At 47.2% G+C, this 16,705-nt stretch overlaps 2 protein-coding genes across 3 annotated transcripts in view; both read right to left on the bottom strand.

Moving 5' to 3' along the window:
• The window catches only part of LOC135822414 (uncharacterized), a 140,092-nt gene that overhangs the window by 85,874 nt on the left and 37,513 nt on the right, over nt 1-16,705 (bottom strand).
• The window catches only part of LOC135822417 (uncharacterized), a 173,901-nt gene that overhangs the window by 151,326 nt on the left and 5,870 nt on the right, over nt 1-16,705 (bottom strand). Inside the window, exons 2-6 of one of the 3 annotated variants that reach the window (XR_010554484.1) lie at nt 15,481-15,993; nt 12,968-13,218; nt 12,340-12,460; nt 12,003-12,071; nt 10,005-11,027 (exon numbers count right to left, since the gene is read on the bottom strand). The exons of 1 other annotated variant lie outside the window; for it this stretch is intronic. The gene's annotated coding sequence lies outside the window, so the exon portion shown is untranslated. Of the gene's footprint in view, nt 1-10,004; nt 11,028-12,002; nt 12,072-12,339; nt 12,461-12,967; nt 13,219-15,480; nt 15,994-16,705 lie in introns of those variants that run through there. One more of the 3 variants, XR_010554483.1, reaches the window with a different exon arrangement.

Genomic DNA, 16,705 nt, shown 5'->3' with positions numbered 1-16,705 from the left:
CTCGCGCACTTCCACCGAAACTGGGTGACTGCGCCCTACTAGATGGGGATTTGTATGCAAAATGTCACTAAAAGCGCCATTTCGTTCTTATAAAAGCACGGATGACCGCCATTGGCCCATATGTTGTAGTCTTTTTGGACGCTGAGTCGACTGGTTTTGGTCCGAAAAGGCTGCGATGCAGCGTTCCTCCTTTATTCCCAATCGAACATGGTTGAACAAGCGGTCACGTGCTCCTGTGTACACCAGTCACCTGGTCACCGTGCCTGCAGGGTACAACTTACTAGCCTATTTGACCTTTTTTGGGTGCAGTCCTGTAACTCGAGTTGAACTCGAGTTGAACCTTGGTGTGAAAGTTGTCGCCTGCTGGCGCGGTGACAAGGTGATTTGGGCACCCAGGAGCACGGGACCGCTTGTTCAACCATGTTCGATTGGGAATAAAGGAGGAACGCTGCATCGCAGCCTTTTCGGACCAAAACCAGTCGACTCAGCGTCCAAAAAACTACAACATGTGGGCCAATCACGGTCATCCGTGCATTAATAAGAACGAAATGGCGCTTTTAGTGACATTTTGCATACAAATCTCCATCTAGTAGGGCGCAGTCACCCAGTTTCGGTTGAAGTGCGCGAGTTCGATTGGGATTCAAGTAGGAAGGGAGCGTCGCAGCTTCCTCGGACCAAGACCATTCGACTCAGCACCCAGAAGACTACAACTGGTGAAAAATTGATTTTAGGGTATACTTCCCCTTTAAAGGGGAAGTTAGGGCAAAAATTAAAATTTCACCAGCTGTAGTCTTCGGGTCGCTGAGTGGTCTTGGTCCGAGAAAGCTGAGACGCTCCCTTCCTACTTGAATCCCAATCGAAGTCGCTCACTTCCTCCGAAACTGGGTGACTGCGCCCTACAAAGATGGGGATTTGTATGCAAAATGTCACTAAAAGCGCCATTTCGTTCTTATAAAAGCACGGATGACCGCGATTGGCCCATATGTTGTAGTCTTTCGGACGCTGAGTCGACTGGTTTTGGTCCGAAAAGGCTGCGATGCAGCGTTCCTCCTTTATTCCCAATCGAACATGGTTGAACAAGTGGTCACGTGCTCCTGGGTGCCCAAATCACCTGGTCACCACGCCAGTAGGCGACAACTTTCACACCAAGGTTCAACTCGAGTGACAGGAGTGCACCCAAAAAAGGTCAAACAGGCTAGTAAGTTGTACCCTGCAGGCACGGTGACCAGGTGACTGGTGTACGCAGGAGCACGTGACCGCTTGTTCAACCATGTTCGATTGGGAATAAAGGAGGAACGCTGCATCGCAGCCTTTTCGGACCAAAACTAGTCGACTCAGCGTCCAAAAGACTGCAACATATGGGCCAATCGCGGTCATCCGTGCTTTTATAAGAACGAAATGGCGCTTTTAGTGACATTTTGCATACAAATCCCCATCTTTGTAGGGCGCAGTCACCCAGTTTCGGTGGAAGTGCGTGAGTTCGATTTGGATTCAAGTAGGAAGGGAGCGTCTCAGCTTTCTCGGACCAAGACCATTCGACTCAGCACCCCTACTACAACTGGTGAAATTTTAATTTTTGCCTTAACTTCCCCTTTAAAGGGTTAAAAATCAGGGTTCACGTGACACTCGGCCGAGTTTTCCACATCCGCAGGAACGCTACCACCCTCTAGAATCATAGTATAGTGGACTCTGCAGTGAACAGATTATGAAACTCCCTGCAGATTTAGTTATCTCTGGTGACTGGTCTGGGGCACCGTGGAAGCTGTGACTGGTTGCCAAGTTTAGTTTTGTGACTGATCCTGGGGCATTTGTGACTGCTTCCAAGCATAACTGCTCACAGAGCCCTGATTGATCACAGAGTCATACTGTTGTGAATATTAAAATCGAGTGAGAAGTCAAGCAGCCACGGGGGCGCTGGCCTTGCAGCTGTGAGTATGCATACGGTACAAATTCACATGACTATATTGCATGCTGCACACTGCTGGTCCATTGTTGTAATGTGTAAGTGAACTGCAGTACCTATTCCGTGATGGAACACCTACTCTTGAAAGACTGAATGTTTCAGCTAATAGTCACAGGCTTTTACTTCACTCTCATGCTGCTCATATACTCGTATACCATACGCCAGAAGACCCTAAGTTAGTTCTAAGATATTATGGACCATGCGACCATGTGGTACTTTCACTCTACAGCCAAGTCAACCCACTTCGTCAACACACAGGGTTTTCCTCAGACACAAGCGAATGGTTTACTCCACTCTGGAGAAGAACACAGTTTGCTCTCTCGAACACCAACAGCAGATAACTACGGAACATAGGAAGTGTAACAACTGCTAGAATATTGAACTGTCGTCCACACAAAACAAATAAAGACAACTGAAAACTAAAACACATGCAACTGCCAACATGCATGTAACAGCGACTGCAAGCCAGAACTACAGACTCAGCACAGGGAGGAACAGGGGAAACAGAGGTAGCGCTTCCGACTCCGAGAGCTTCAAATAGCAGCGGACAAAACAATACATCAACCTTGCGTGTCACCTTGCGCTACCGCAAACGGACACCTATGGATGCACAGTACAGCACAGACTCAGTGCATGCACGGCGTAATAAATGGAGTACATGTAAACCGACAACGGTCACCTTGCACCCTATGCAGTAAGTTACACAGGCGGTGCCAACAAAAGAACATGGTACGTGTATAGTGCACACTCCAATGGCACTGCAGAAAATGTTCTCACCAATAGCCACTGCTAGATGTTTGTCATCTTGACTTTCGTGATAGTCTTCTGTGGTATTATGACTGGTTGATGAGGCAGATCGTGCACTCTGGCACCCACAAGTGTAGAAGGGCTCACTTGTTCGGCGGATGCCTTGTCGTAGCTGCTGCTGGATCACGTTATCGCATTTGACCTTGAGTTCCGGCTCGACTTCTAGGCGCTTGGATAGAGACTGGAAACGATCGAGTTGAGTGACAGTTGAGATGAATTGCCTAATGGCTAGGTCGTTGTTTGTAAGATTGGCTGAATCCTGGATGCCAATGCAGTCTAAGTCCCACAGATCTTGGATGGTGCAGGAGTCGGAAGTCGCATCAGTTAGAGAAACGATGGCTGGCATGGCTGCTCATCGGCGTAGCTGAGTGCTTGGAGTGACGTGTTCGGCCAGTCACCGCAAAACCGACTGTGGTAGGCAGAAACTGTAGTCCTGATGGAAGTCCTCTGGTGCTGCCCGTCATAAACTCCCAGAGGAAATCTGCACCGATCAAGACGACTGACTATCTTACGGTCGATGGCGATACTGGTTGATGCTGCACTAGCTGCTGCTGTGCTAGATGCTGGTACCTCGTCAGCCACAGGCTGATCAGCTACTATGTTGGTACTGCTGTCAGATTTCTGTTGAGATTCAGGGCAGATCGTGACATGATGGTGACTCTGATTGGTGACCCATGCGAGAACACACATTACACTTGCGGGTGGCCTTGCACTGAGTTGACCGGTGCCCTGTGCGCAAACACACAAAGCAACGCTTCTGTTCAATCAGTTATTCTTTCCGCTGTGCTACTGTTGTGTATTTCGTGCAGCTCTTGTCCAGGTGAGATCCACCGCAGAATGCACATCCTTTCATACTGCTGGCATTCCAGTTACCATCAGACCGCCTCCTTCTCATGAACTTGCATGCGCCTGTCACCAGTGCACCTGCAGAATAGTGAGTGACATATTCTGCTGCAGTACCGCCTGTGTTTGTGCGGCGCAGAAAGGCGTCTTGCATGATAACATAACGCTTCAGACAGTGCTGTTCTAAAGTCGTTCGGTTTCCATTGTATCCCAGCATCTGAAAAGCCTCGCGATTCTTCGTCGTCAGGTTGCGATTCGTCCAGTTGAATCCGCGTTTGCCATGATCCGTATCCTGGTCACAGCACCAGGTGACGATCTGGTGACATCGGACGGATATAATACACAAGAGACAATTGTGATATTTCTACGTTGTGTTTACTTCAGATACATAATCTAAATAAACGGGGGTTTGTCAACTGACAACCACTCTACTTAGTTGCTATTCACTGTTTAGATGAAAATTCTTTTATTATGCGGTTGTCACTTGACAACCCCCCTTATATTTACAATGCAGTTGCGTGATGTCCACCACTTTCTGTACATAATCTAAGAGTCCTAAAACAGCCACTGACTTCCAACTACCAAGGGAAAGCAAGCCCAAGCGCAGGAGAACCGTGCGCGCGTGCGCGGGGTACGTGACATATAATATCGTAGTAGAGCTGGCAGACAGGGCATGATCAGGGGTTCAGGCCCTGCCTGTAAGTGCGCTGATTGGCTCAAACCCTGGCAACAATCACGTGGCATGTCTGAAATTACAAGTAGTTGTTATTTATGCTAAAGTTCAAACTGACGGAACACGTGCAGCGCTACACCGTGAACCATGTGGAAACAAAAAGAAGTAGAGGAGACACGGGATAGCAGACAGGAACTCAGGGTCTAACTGATAAGTGTGTAACGTGAATGCATGCAGTATACGGAGACAAAACAAAGTCGCAGAACTCAGTACGTAGCAAGACAGTACTACACACTAAACTCGTACATGTGAATGTCACGACACCATATGAATTAGCTCTTACACCCAACTTATGTTTCAGTTAGTAAGAGTACACATGCGTACTTACGTTGACTCCATTTCATCTGACTTGTCCAACGCCATTGTTGTGAGCCGTAGACACTTGGGAATACACAGGAGAGATAAGATAGCGGCGAGAGCATCTCCCCGCTCTGTGAACACAGCTCAGACGCCATGCTTCATGATTGTGTGTCCATGGAATACAAGGACACAATAGACTTAGTGCAGCAAACGAAATGGATGAACGGACAACGGCCTGAGTGTTCTCCTTCCTCGAAGAACACTGGCAGCCACCATATACCATGCTTGATGTTTCAAACACCATCGGCGCAGGCCACGTTTTTCGGCACCGACGATTTGTTCGTCCACCAACAGTCGAAACAAATGTTTCTCACTTGAACATTCCGTAGAGCTGCCGCTGTTGTGCCAAGGCCCATTGGCGCATGGTGTTCATACTCCAAGTCTACATGTGTGATGATGGGTCACTGCTGACGTTTGTGCTCTTGGACAGTGCGACAGTGCAACGCTGCGTGAAGATAAGTTGTGGCTCCACAATCGCTGAGAACGCCAGTGTGCGTCCATGGAATACTAAAACACAATGTTTCAAACACCATCGGCGCAGGCCGCGTTTTTGGCACCGACGATTTGTTCGTCCACCAACAGTCGAGACAATTGTTTCTCACTTGCACCACTCGTAGAGCTGCCGCTGTTGTGCCAAGGCCCATTGGCGCATGGTGTGTATACTCCAAATCTACATGTATGATGATGGGTCACTGCTGACGTTTCTGCTCTTGGACAGTGCAACGCCGCATGAAGATACGTTGTGGCTCCACAATCGCTGAGAACGCTAGTGTGCGTCCATGGAATACTAAAACACAATAGGCGCGGCGCTGCTAACGCCCACTTGGATGAATCGGACGACAGTGGTGGCGAGTGCATTCTCCTTCCTCGGTGAACACTGCTGCTCACCCTGTTTGATGATCCACCGAACACCATCGGTGCAGGCAGCGTTTTCGGAACCAGCGATTTGTTCGTGCACCAACAACTGAAATTAATGTTTCTCACTTGAACACTCTGTAGAGCTGTCGCTGTCGTGACAAGGCCGTGTATACTCCATATCTACACGTAGGATGAAGAGTAACAGTTACTGCTGATAATGAAGTTTGCGCTCGTGGACAATACAACGCTGTGTGAAGTAAATTGTGGCTCCACAATCGCTCTGAATGCTAATGTGTGTCCATGGAATACTAAAACACAATAGGCGCGGTGCAGCTAACGCCCAACGTGGATGAAACGGACAACAGCAGCGGCTAGAGCGTTCTCCTTCCTCGGTGAACACTGCTACAAGACATTATGCTTGATGATTCACCAAACACCATCGTTGGGGGCCAAGTTTTCCGGCACCAGCGAGTTGTTCGTCCACCAATTAACTTTGAGTCTTTCTTCAACACTTCGTAGAGCAGCCGCGCAAGGCCCTTACCTTCGCGTTAGGGTAGCGATCCTTCCTAGATGATATTTGTTTGTTTGTTTGAAGTTTTATTTTACATCGCAAAATATCGCTATTCATTGTTACTTTTTACTCAATGAGTAGTGTTTCTCCGAAAATAAAGTAAGCTGCCATTAGGCATTACTGCATTAGGCATTACCGTAGTAATAGTACTGCCTAGTATAGGCCTAGCGCCTGGACTTGTAAAAATTGATTTTGCAAGTCTTCAATCATGTTTGCATGTACGTGCTATCCAGCCATGTGGCGTGAACAGAATCTAGATTGCTTGACGTACATGACGTGAAAGGTAGCGAGTCGTAGACCTACGCGCTCGCGGACGTGTCTGACATGTCGACACGTGAAACGAAAAGATTTTTTTGGCGGGTAGTCGGCAAAAATTAAGTGACGGTCCCTTTACTGGCTTTAGTCCTTCGCGTTCTACTTAGTACTGGCCGTCGTCACTTGACTACGGGCAGGAACGGAATCCACTGCGTTCATTGGCTCACAAACTTGGCGCGTGTTTCGTACAAGGACAACGTCAACGGACAGAGCAAGTACACGTGTACAACTGTAACTTACTTATGTACCTGTCCATAATCATGATAATCCTTGCCCTTGGTCTTCCAAGCCCGCGCGGCCATTCCTTCAGCTGACTACCGAGGTTCTCAGCCCCAGACCGAACTCATGAAGGTCAGCCATGGCTGCATCCTCACTCTCACAAGGAGTTACATGTCTTCGGGGTCGCTTGCACCACCTAATATCAGTCGCCAAATCATTTGAAATAGCACTGACACTATTGCTTTCACGCACTCCTTTTGACCTAGCTGCACGCTATGACGTTGCAGAGGGTGTGGCGCGGCCGCATGACGTCATGGCGCAGCCCCCGAAACTCAGTTTTTCAAACGGAAATATCTCGAGAACGCTTTGTCGGAGACACGTGGGACCAACACCATTCGACTCAGCGGCCGAAACTCTACCGACCCTGAAATTTAAATTTTTCACCGGACTTCCCCTTAATCAGTGAGCGTAGAAAGCTCAAACGAAGTAAGAGCCGGCAATGGTCAATGAAAAGAATTTAGTAGAGTGTCTGGGCAAGAAGTTATTTGAGCACCTTATTCCCATCGTTCTCAATGAACTCGGGAAAGTGGGCTGGAGCGAGCGAGAACAGAAAAAAAACTATTAGACACCGTCATTCGTGAGCAAATCAAGTCCTTTTCCAGTGCGAACGAGCACTGTGGAAAACTACAGGCTGTAGCCGAAGACTTGTCGAAACGAGCCATGGCCGAATCATCCGCTGCTCAGGCTGATGGAAAGGAATTGTTGGCGGAGATATCCAGACTCACTCCCGAGAAACTTAGAGAACTCGTCAACGATTTGCCGACGAGTGGAAGGCAGTCGCTTAAAAGAGACCACCCGCTTCTGGAGTACTGCAGATGCATCGAGGTTTGCGTGGACGACGTCCAAGAAGCTCTAACCGAGTCGAAGAAGGCCAACAGAGAAGCAAAGAAGGGCTTGGGAGAGCGGGTGGTCATACAGGAGCTAGACAGGAACATGGCTGCTAATGCGGAATATGAAGAATGGAGGTGGCCCGCAGGGCTGGGACTAGTAGCTCTTTTTGTTGGCCTAGCATTCGTGGCTGCACCAGCCGCATTCCCTGCTGTCGCGGTGGCACTGACAAACATAGGGCAAAATCTGAACATCAGCCTGGCAACCATGCAATTCATCGCAGCTCTGGTGTCTGGCACATCGGCTTTGGGAGCTATGTGGGAAGCCTCGTACAGGTACAGCTACAGACGCACTAAACAGGGGTGCGATGAACGTCTGAAAGAAGTCGAACTTGAGCAGCAGCGCGGAAAAGATCTCCGAAAAGGCTTAGTCGGATGCAACCTTTCTTCACTGGAAAGGTTCGTGATTGAGATTAAGAGCAAACTGAGGGTATTGAAGAGGAGTGTGGAAAACGATGACTATGACATCAGCCATGTGATGGAGAAGCTGGAGAGTTTCATGGCGGTTGCTGACTCCTACCGCACCACTGAGTGATGCAGATGTCGGACAAGTGCGGTCATAGACCCAGCTGAGTATCAGCGATACTAATCTGTAATCAGTCCTCGGACCTTGACTGTGATGGAGAAGCTGGAGAGTTTCATGGCGGTGGCTGACTCCTACCGCACCACTGAGTGATGCAGATGTCGGACAAGTGCAGTCATAGACCCAGCTGAGTATCAGCGATACTAATCAGTCCTCGGACCTTGACTGTATCCTACCACGACCTACTGAAGCTGCTGCTGCTCCATTGGCATTTGCATTCAGTTTTATGACGTTGAAGCTGTGTGCTGTGCTCCGCAGTGTAGGGCCGTTGGATTTGTGCTAGCGTAAGTGTGGCGCCTATGGATGCATTTCGCAATCTGGATGAAAATGTATTAATGCATTATCATGATTATTCATGCATATTATTCATGCCGAAATGCAGTAATAATGCATGCAGTAATAATGCATGCCAGTGTAATACAGATCATATGCATGTACTGGAGCCCAAGTCGTGTACATGTACAAGTACATTATTGTACATGATTGTACTGATATAGTTAGTGTGGGCAGAGTACTATACTAGGCATACATGTACCTGCAGTTTGCACTGACTGTCTGTCTCTTTTAAAACGAGTTTTTGTCAAAATTGGCACAAACTCTTTGCTCTTTGCATCTTACTTCTCCACTTGCTGTTCAATTAGTTCTACATTCTGCCCCGGGGAAAATTGCGGAGAAAAATCGCAAAAAAAACGCGGGGAAAAACGCGGCATAATATGGCATTATTTGCGGTAAATATGCGGTGAATAATATTGATGTGCCGCAATTTTCAGTGAGTATGTAGTGAAATCAATCAGTTACAAGTCTCTGGTGTAAGCACTCGTCATATTTGAGTAAAAAGCCGCCACAGTGAGACGTTGCTGACCGAACAGTGCACGGTGTGTACGTGTTGTGCAACAAAAAAGTTCAAAAATCGCGGAAAACGCGGTCTTTTAAAAAATCCCAAAAAACGCGGCAGCGGAATCGCAATTTTCCCCGGGGACAGTACATGCATATGTATATCCGCTAGCAACCAATTGGAACGGAAACACTCAGTTTTGATGATCAATTGCATGATTTATGCTTGAAATTTTCTGCTGCTTATTCGCAGTCTGCATGGTATTGCACTAACAGCTTGCTCTTTTCTTACATGTAGAGCATCGCTGGCCACAAGTGAGGGTCCCTGGTTCGAGTCCTGGTGGTGACAGTCAATGTTTTCTTCAGACTTTTCCCGTTTGTGTCTTTCCCTCAAACCAGTGAATATTATTATTAATTTATTATTATTATGCTCTATTCAAAGGATCAGTCGGGGAAGTGACCTGCCTGAAAAGAGAAAAAAAAACAACGGAACCACCAGGACTCTAACCCGGGACCTTGCTTGTCATGAGCAATGCTATAGTCCTGCGGCCCAAATCTAAAACTAGTAAAAGACGCTGTTTTGCAAGTCCCGTTTCAATCTCAAGCAGACAACCTGAGCTTTGCATGGGTGGAAAGACCATGTCCTAGATCCTAGGGATGTCGAAACGGCGCATGTCCAGAACTAGGGCATTAGTTGGGGAGAACCAATAATATTAATATCTTAGATTTCGTTAGGTAAGTCGTTGTTTTACGTTATTTTACGACTCATTGATTGAAATTGTCAGCATGTGATACGATTATTTTATTGAAAATTGGTGCGGTCGATGTGATTTTGTTCTTGTGTTTGGATGATTTGCAGATCATGGTTGCCCTTTGCCGAGTGTTCATTTCCTATTGATGGTGATTAGAGATGTCACAGATTGACTTGTTGTAAAATTTGATGAAAATTACCCCCAAACACGGATCTTTCGTATGAGAGGATTTCATTTATTGGGACACTATCTCGACAACACCAGCGGAAGAGACCTAGCACGAGCGAAGCAAAGGATACCCAAAAACGGCAGAGTGATAGCGATCATAAGCCGATCTTGGCAAACGAGCGATATGGAAGATGTTGTAAATAATAGCGAAGTAGATTATTTGTCATTTGCTGCAGAGTTGAAAAGTACAATTCAAATTCAAATCAATTCAAAATTAATTCAAAAACTTCAATAGTACGGTCCACCAGCCTTAGCTTTCAGACTCACTGTCCGATTCACAGTCGGACTTACAGTTCAATCCACTGTCAAAACTGCCCTCACCCTCATCATGGCATTGTGCGCATGCGCGCGCACACACCGGACAACACATGGCATTGTGCGCGTGCGCGCGCACACACAAACCCAACACGCACGCACAACACATGGCATTGTGTTTGCGTGTCCGCGCGCGCACACACGCACAACACATAGCATGCTAAAGATCAGCAAGAACCTGCTGCGACTGTGGCAGAGATAGCGCTGTAGAAGACACCGCAGCCGCCACTGGTTGCCTCGCACCCGAGGTTGTAGTCAAAGCCGTACTAGCCGACACATCCGTACCTAGAGATGAAACTGATCCACTGGTGTTTACCTGAAGCGACGGAGTAGTGGATCCTTTGAAGCCGAAATGAGTGGGCGACACGACATTGGCGGGGACAATCGCAGCGGGCCTATCGTAACTCCTGGCAGCGAGCCTATCGTAATTCCTGGCAGTGGGCCCGTCGTAACTCCTGGCATTGGGCCGTTCTCTTGCCGGACATTGGGGTGCGGAGTGGACGTGGATGCGGGCAGGAAATCTGTGGCAACCGGCTGGACTGGGATGGTTGGAGTCGGGCCATGTGTATCACTAGTATGACTGTTCGGCAATGACTGGGTATTACCGGCCATCGGACCGTTTGCAGATGACACAGACAAGTGGTTGCTCCGTGAAGAGGAGCCCTGTATACCCATGCCATTTACCATACATGTCAATTGCTGAAGGAGAAACACAGTTCAAACACAAAACGCAAATAAACACGCCAATGAAATTCGATCCTTAAACAAGTCAAGTTCGCATGTCCGCGTTACCACGGGCTATACAATTGTGTTTAGAAAACAACCAGTTTATAATTCTGTCTCTTCTTGCATAAAAGTCAGCCTAGAATACTGACGTCTGCTTTGGACATTACTCTGACTCGGACCACAAGCCCTGGTTTATTCTGACCTACATGTGTACCATGTGAAGTAGCGCGAGAACCAAGCTGGTCATAATAATACGTGTAACAGCCACGAGCGTACTTCAACCAAAGAAGACTACCACATAACATGAGCATGAACACTTGCATTCCATTTAATACATTTCTATGTTGTAGATGTCAGGCACTGTAGTGTTCACGTCTACATACACATTGTGGTATTCCTTGGCCACTCAGACATTCATGATAGTAGTGCATCGTGTTATGTTATGCATGGAGCATGTGCCGTTTCCCGAGTGAGCGCGTGTGAAATGAACGTAGCGGCTTTTAGTTGTTGTGCTTGAGTTGAGTCTGGACTCTTGTTGTTTTGGGGTGAAGAAATAAAGAATACTACAGGCACGTGTTGGTATTGTCATGATCTGGTGTGTACACGCGATCATGTGATCTTGTAGTTGAGCGTATGTGTTATTCGGATTTCCTTGGTCATGATCAAAAAATAAAACATGATCAAATTATTTCTACACATTCAACAATGCCAAGAACTCACCTGGTCCCCTAGTAGCTCATTATCTTCTTTTTCAGCATGAAAGTTGGATACAGTGTACTAAGGCGGAGTGTGATGGTATACCACGTACGCATACACCATGTACAATGTGATTGTCGTGTGAGTGGATTTTTACGTACCCCACCAAGGGGCCAGCATAGCAAGTGTCCATTTTCCGAAGAGCTCTTGTGCTGCTAAACATACAGTGACAGGTATTACCGGCGTACTCACATTTTAAGACCTTGCATTGCGCAACAGCCGCACAAGGACCTCTACGCCTCCTGCTTCACAAACAGCATACTGTGGGCAAAGAGGAGACAGAAGACAGATTTACACTCTAAATATTTTCCTAAAGTAAAAAATGCCCTCCCCTCCTTTTACAAATCCACACGCATTCCTATTGTGGGAAATCGTAAACAACTCCAACTATATTCTAGACATTCGATCCTGATGGCAGTCAAAATTTAGCCGCCACAGTAAGGTTCTAAATTCCATGTTACCGCTGCACTTGCTCAACAAGCATTGACCACATTATAAAAGAACGGCCCCACAGCTAGGTGACTCATACCGTATTAAGGACGCTGTGAGGACCGTAGGACATGTTTCTTAGCACACCCACGGCAGCGTGCTGCACCATTTCATCTCTCTGCAAAATGAGACCGACCAAGGCTGGTATGGCACCAAGATCCCTGCAAGGAAGAAGACACACACATTCACAAAATGGTCAATTGCTGGCATGTCGTTGGTGGATAATTCTCAATTTTAAGCAGCAGCAGCAACAGCAACAGGAGAGGCAGCAGCAACAACAGGAGCAACAGCAGAAGTAACAGTAAAATCAGCAAGAACGAAAGCAGTAACAGGGGAAGCAGCAGAAATAGCAGCAGCAGCAGGAACAGCAGCAGCAGCAGCAGAAATTGTAGCAGCAGCAGCAAGAACAACAACAACAACAACAGCACGGGGAGCAGCAGCAGCAGCAGCAGTAGAATACTAGATAGTTTCTTGGCCAACTGAAAGTTGGAACAAACCTCCAGCTTACTTGTAGATTTACAGTCTCTAATTGACAATGATGCGGTACTTCTCTGATGTTTCAAGTAAACATCAAAATTAAAAAAACTTGCATTGCTACCATATAGGCTCTCCCAATGGGAGGGAGTCAGCCTTCATTCTATGCTGTGATTGTCTGCTTTGCTCCTCACCTCAGTTGAGTTTTGACATGGTGATTGGTACACGATGCATGCTAAAGATACCCAGCGGCGTTGGCTACAGCCATCGTACCGCGGCTGTTGAGGAACCCCACCACGTCGTGCAGTGATAGCTGATGCGCTGGCGACCGGCCTGGCTGCTGCTGCTGCAAGTGACTGCGACTGCTGAGATTACTGGGAGTGTGCACCTGCCCGAGAGCTCTGCGCTGACTCGTTTCTTGCCGTCTGATAGTCTTGTCCGTCCTCTACAAAGCAAGAATGAATAAAATCATGTATAGTGCCTTTGCTGTTTGCTGTTTGCGTTATGCAGGGCTCACTGACTTGTCAGTTTGAGCACTCTGGCAAGGTACGTTCGGACCTGATTGGAAATTTTTATTTCCATTGCTATCAGGTTCGGCCTCATTTCCTCTGTGCTGCGCTGACGAGTCCACAAAGGACGAAACAGTTCTGTCCGCAGATTGAGTATTTAGCTCCTGCTCTTGTAGCAGTTGAGCACTCTTGCGTGGGGTAGTGCCTTTGCTGTTTGCGTTATGCAGGGCTCACTGACTTGTCAGTTTGAGCACTCTGGCAAGGTACGTTCGGACCTGATTGGAAATTTTTATTTCCATTGCTATCAGGTTCGGCCTCATTTCCTCTGTGCTGCGCCGACGAGTCCACAAAGGACGAAACAGTTCTGTCCGCAGATCGCAGATTGAGTAAAATCATGTATATGAATGTTCATGATTGTCCTGTTGCGGCCATGGGACACTGGCCTTGCAACGGTGAGCACTGCTGGTCATTTTTCACAGTGTACACATGAACTACAGTGCATGTATGAGGTAAATGCAGAAAGGGCGCCGGCCGCGGTCATCCCATCGGATTTCAATATCCACAACAGTAGTTCTGCATTGAAAAGCAATGCACAGACTTTTGCATGAAGAGGTGATTAGGTCCACATTGTTCAAGCAACAGAATGCTTTACAGCATGGAAAACTACCCACAAAAGTAAAACGTAATCGAGTATGGCGTACAATGCCCGTAAAAGGCAGAGCTTTCCACATTGTTTTCCCCTCCTTGCCTCACTCCACCCTATGTTCAGGCTACCTGTTTTGGACCTCCAGTTTTCTGACAAACACTTCAAAAATGCTACAATTTGTGTCAATCACCAAGAATTTGCTGACGATATAATCCTTGATTTCTCCCAACCCGACTTGGATCTTGTTGGCAGAACTCTAACGAGAGCAGTAACTGATATCTCCCGATGGCTTGAAGACATCGGCCTCGTAATGAATGCCAGCAAGACTCAGGTCATGTTCGTTCAGCCTCGTGGCGCAGCCATTGCCACACCCGATGTTTTCTGCAACAACGAGCAACTGGAGGTGACTGCCACCGCAAAGTACCTTGGTGTGATCGTTGACGACCAATTGTCATGGAGGCCACATGTCGACTATGTGTCACGTAGAACAGCACAAACCATAGGGCAATTGTGGAGACACGGGCGTTCACTAACGCTGAGAGTTCGACGGTCGTGGCACACCAGTATGGTAAACAGCCAGCTGTGTTATGCTTCAGCAGCATTCTACCCAAGCCTCACAGCTCAGCTTCTCGACCGTTTGGGGAAGATCAGCAAGGCTGGAGTCAGAGCTGTGTTTCAGCTCCCTCGTCAAACACCGACCGCACCTCTTATTTCTAGATTAAATATTTCCCCACTAATCCATCATTTTAAGCTCAAGATTGTAGTTTTTGTCCATAGATGTCTTGCCTCCAATGCAAGCATGCTATTTTCGCCTTTCTTTCTGTTGAATCCCTGAACCTGGTCTTGAGCAAAGCACACGCCGTGTTACACGTGGCCAGGTCTCACGTCTTCTCCAAATTCCATTTGTTCGTGGACCAGCATCTCGAGCGTCCATGCAATTCGTGGGCAGCGTGTATTGGAACAGGCTTCCGGCAAATATTCGTTGCCATGAAGATATTCTGGGTTTCAAAGCCCTGCTGTGCCCAGATGTTCTTGACACGCTTTCTCTGTCTTGAGTCATTCGTCAGACATGTGCATTTTGATCTTTTGGTTTGGTCTCTAATCGACAAACTGACTTTTCTCCTCAAATACCTCAACTTCTCTATTTCTATTTCATACATCTGCTTCGTTTATTCCTTACTCTTTTCTGTCTATCTTTTTATTTTCTTTCCCTTGTCATGTAATCACTGTCACTCACATACAAATACCGTCATAAAATATAAAACACAAGTTTTTCTCCTCTTTTTCTATTTCTTGTTTTTCATTAGCTTTAGCATGTTCATTCACATTCATCATTTGTGAGAACTAGACCTGGTCTAGTGAGAAGGCATTCTACTGCCTGTAATTCTGGTGAAGTAAAATAAAGTAACAACAACAACAACAACAACAACAACAACAACAACAACAACAACAACAACAACAACAACAACAACAACAAGGGAAGTTTCCGTGACGATTCCCTACAGGAATGGTGGGGAGGGGGGAGGGGGGTTGGATATACATGTCAGCTCACCTGATGGGGTTTCCGAATGGTCCATGGCCTGGGCAGCAATGGCCTGTCGTGAGTGGCTGTTCATTCCCCTGATCGCCAGTGCTACCTCCTGTTCCTGAGACTCCTGCCGTTTAACTGGGTGTCGGGCCCGTGAGGCACCATCTGGCTGCTCATTGTACCGGGACGGAATGCTTGAAATATTCTGATAGCTGCCATCGTCTGTTCGATTTCCCCGGACCAGGCTATTGTACTGGCTGAGATGTTGATTGGCGAGACTGGCAGGTAGCGCAGCTTCGTCACTGTACCAGGACGGCGGTGACCTCAGTGGCGATATCGTGCTGTCCTTTCCCACACCGGGATTGACTTCTGCAGCCGCACCATAGCCGCGAGGGTCGGCTTCCGACTCGGGAATAGGGTCAATGGACGATGCACGGCATGGCAGTGTGCTCTCCCCATCGCCACGTCGCATGCTGTCATTGCTGCCGTACCGACCCCTGGTTTGGCTTCCTCCAGTCAACACATTGAGTCTCAGGTCTGAATGCACGCATAGGAACAGCAAGACAGATACTTCAGACATGATTGCAAAGAACAGAAACCATCACCCTGTGCTGTTGTGATAGCAAATGCATGTGCACTGAGTACACCTTGCACCATGCCTTGCCGACTAGCACCATGATAATACGATACTATGCTTAGGTTGCTGGCCTGAGAGAAGAATTATCTATACACTCCCTAATTCATGTGAAAGTGCAAATGCCATTCTATCACTATTATCTTACTTTCAATACTAAGGACAGGACCATGCTACTATCCCATGGCATGCGTTACACTTAGCATACATACTCATTCTTCCAAGTTGCTTCACGTTATGATCTTGCATTTGTAAGCCCTATTTGAATATTGTGGCCAGCTGTCTTTTATGGTACGGTACGGGATAGCGCCAGGCATGCCGACGGCACAAACACACATGGAATTAAAGCTGTGCGGGCCCTGGCTAGCACCAGACGTTACTGAAGTACAGTCCGTATCGCCTATAAGGTTGGCGGCTATAGTAATATACCGGATATAGTGATCAATTTCTCAAATTCATTTTCATTTGCCATAACTAAGTATACACAGTTATCGCGTATAGTAATAATCGTCTATAGTAATATATCGCCTATAGTGATCAAATTCATATTTCAAAAGACCTCTATTACATTATTTTTGCATCGGTTATAGTGATTGATGTAAAATCAAGTGGTGT

This window comes from Sycon ciliatum, chromosome 8 (assembly GCF_964019385.1).
Source record: "Sycon ciliatum chromosome 8, ocSycCili1.1, whole genome shotgun sequence".
In the NCBI taxonomy this organism is placed as follows: Eukaryota; Metazoa; Porifera; class Calcarea; order Leucosolenida; family Sycettidae; genus Sycon; species Sycon ciliatum.
The sequence above is the reverse complement of the archived record's forward strand: the minus strand, read 5'-3'. Positions and strand labels throughout refer to the sequence as shown.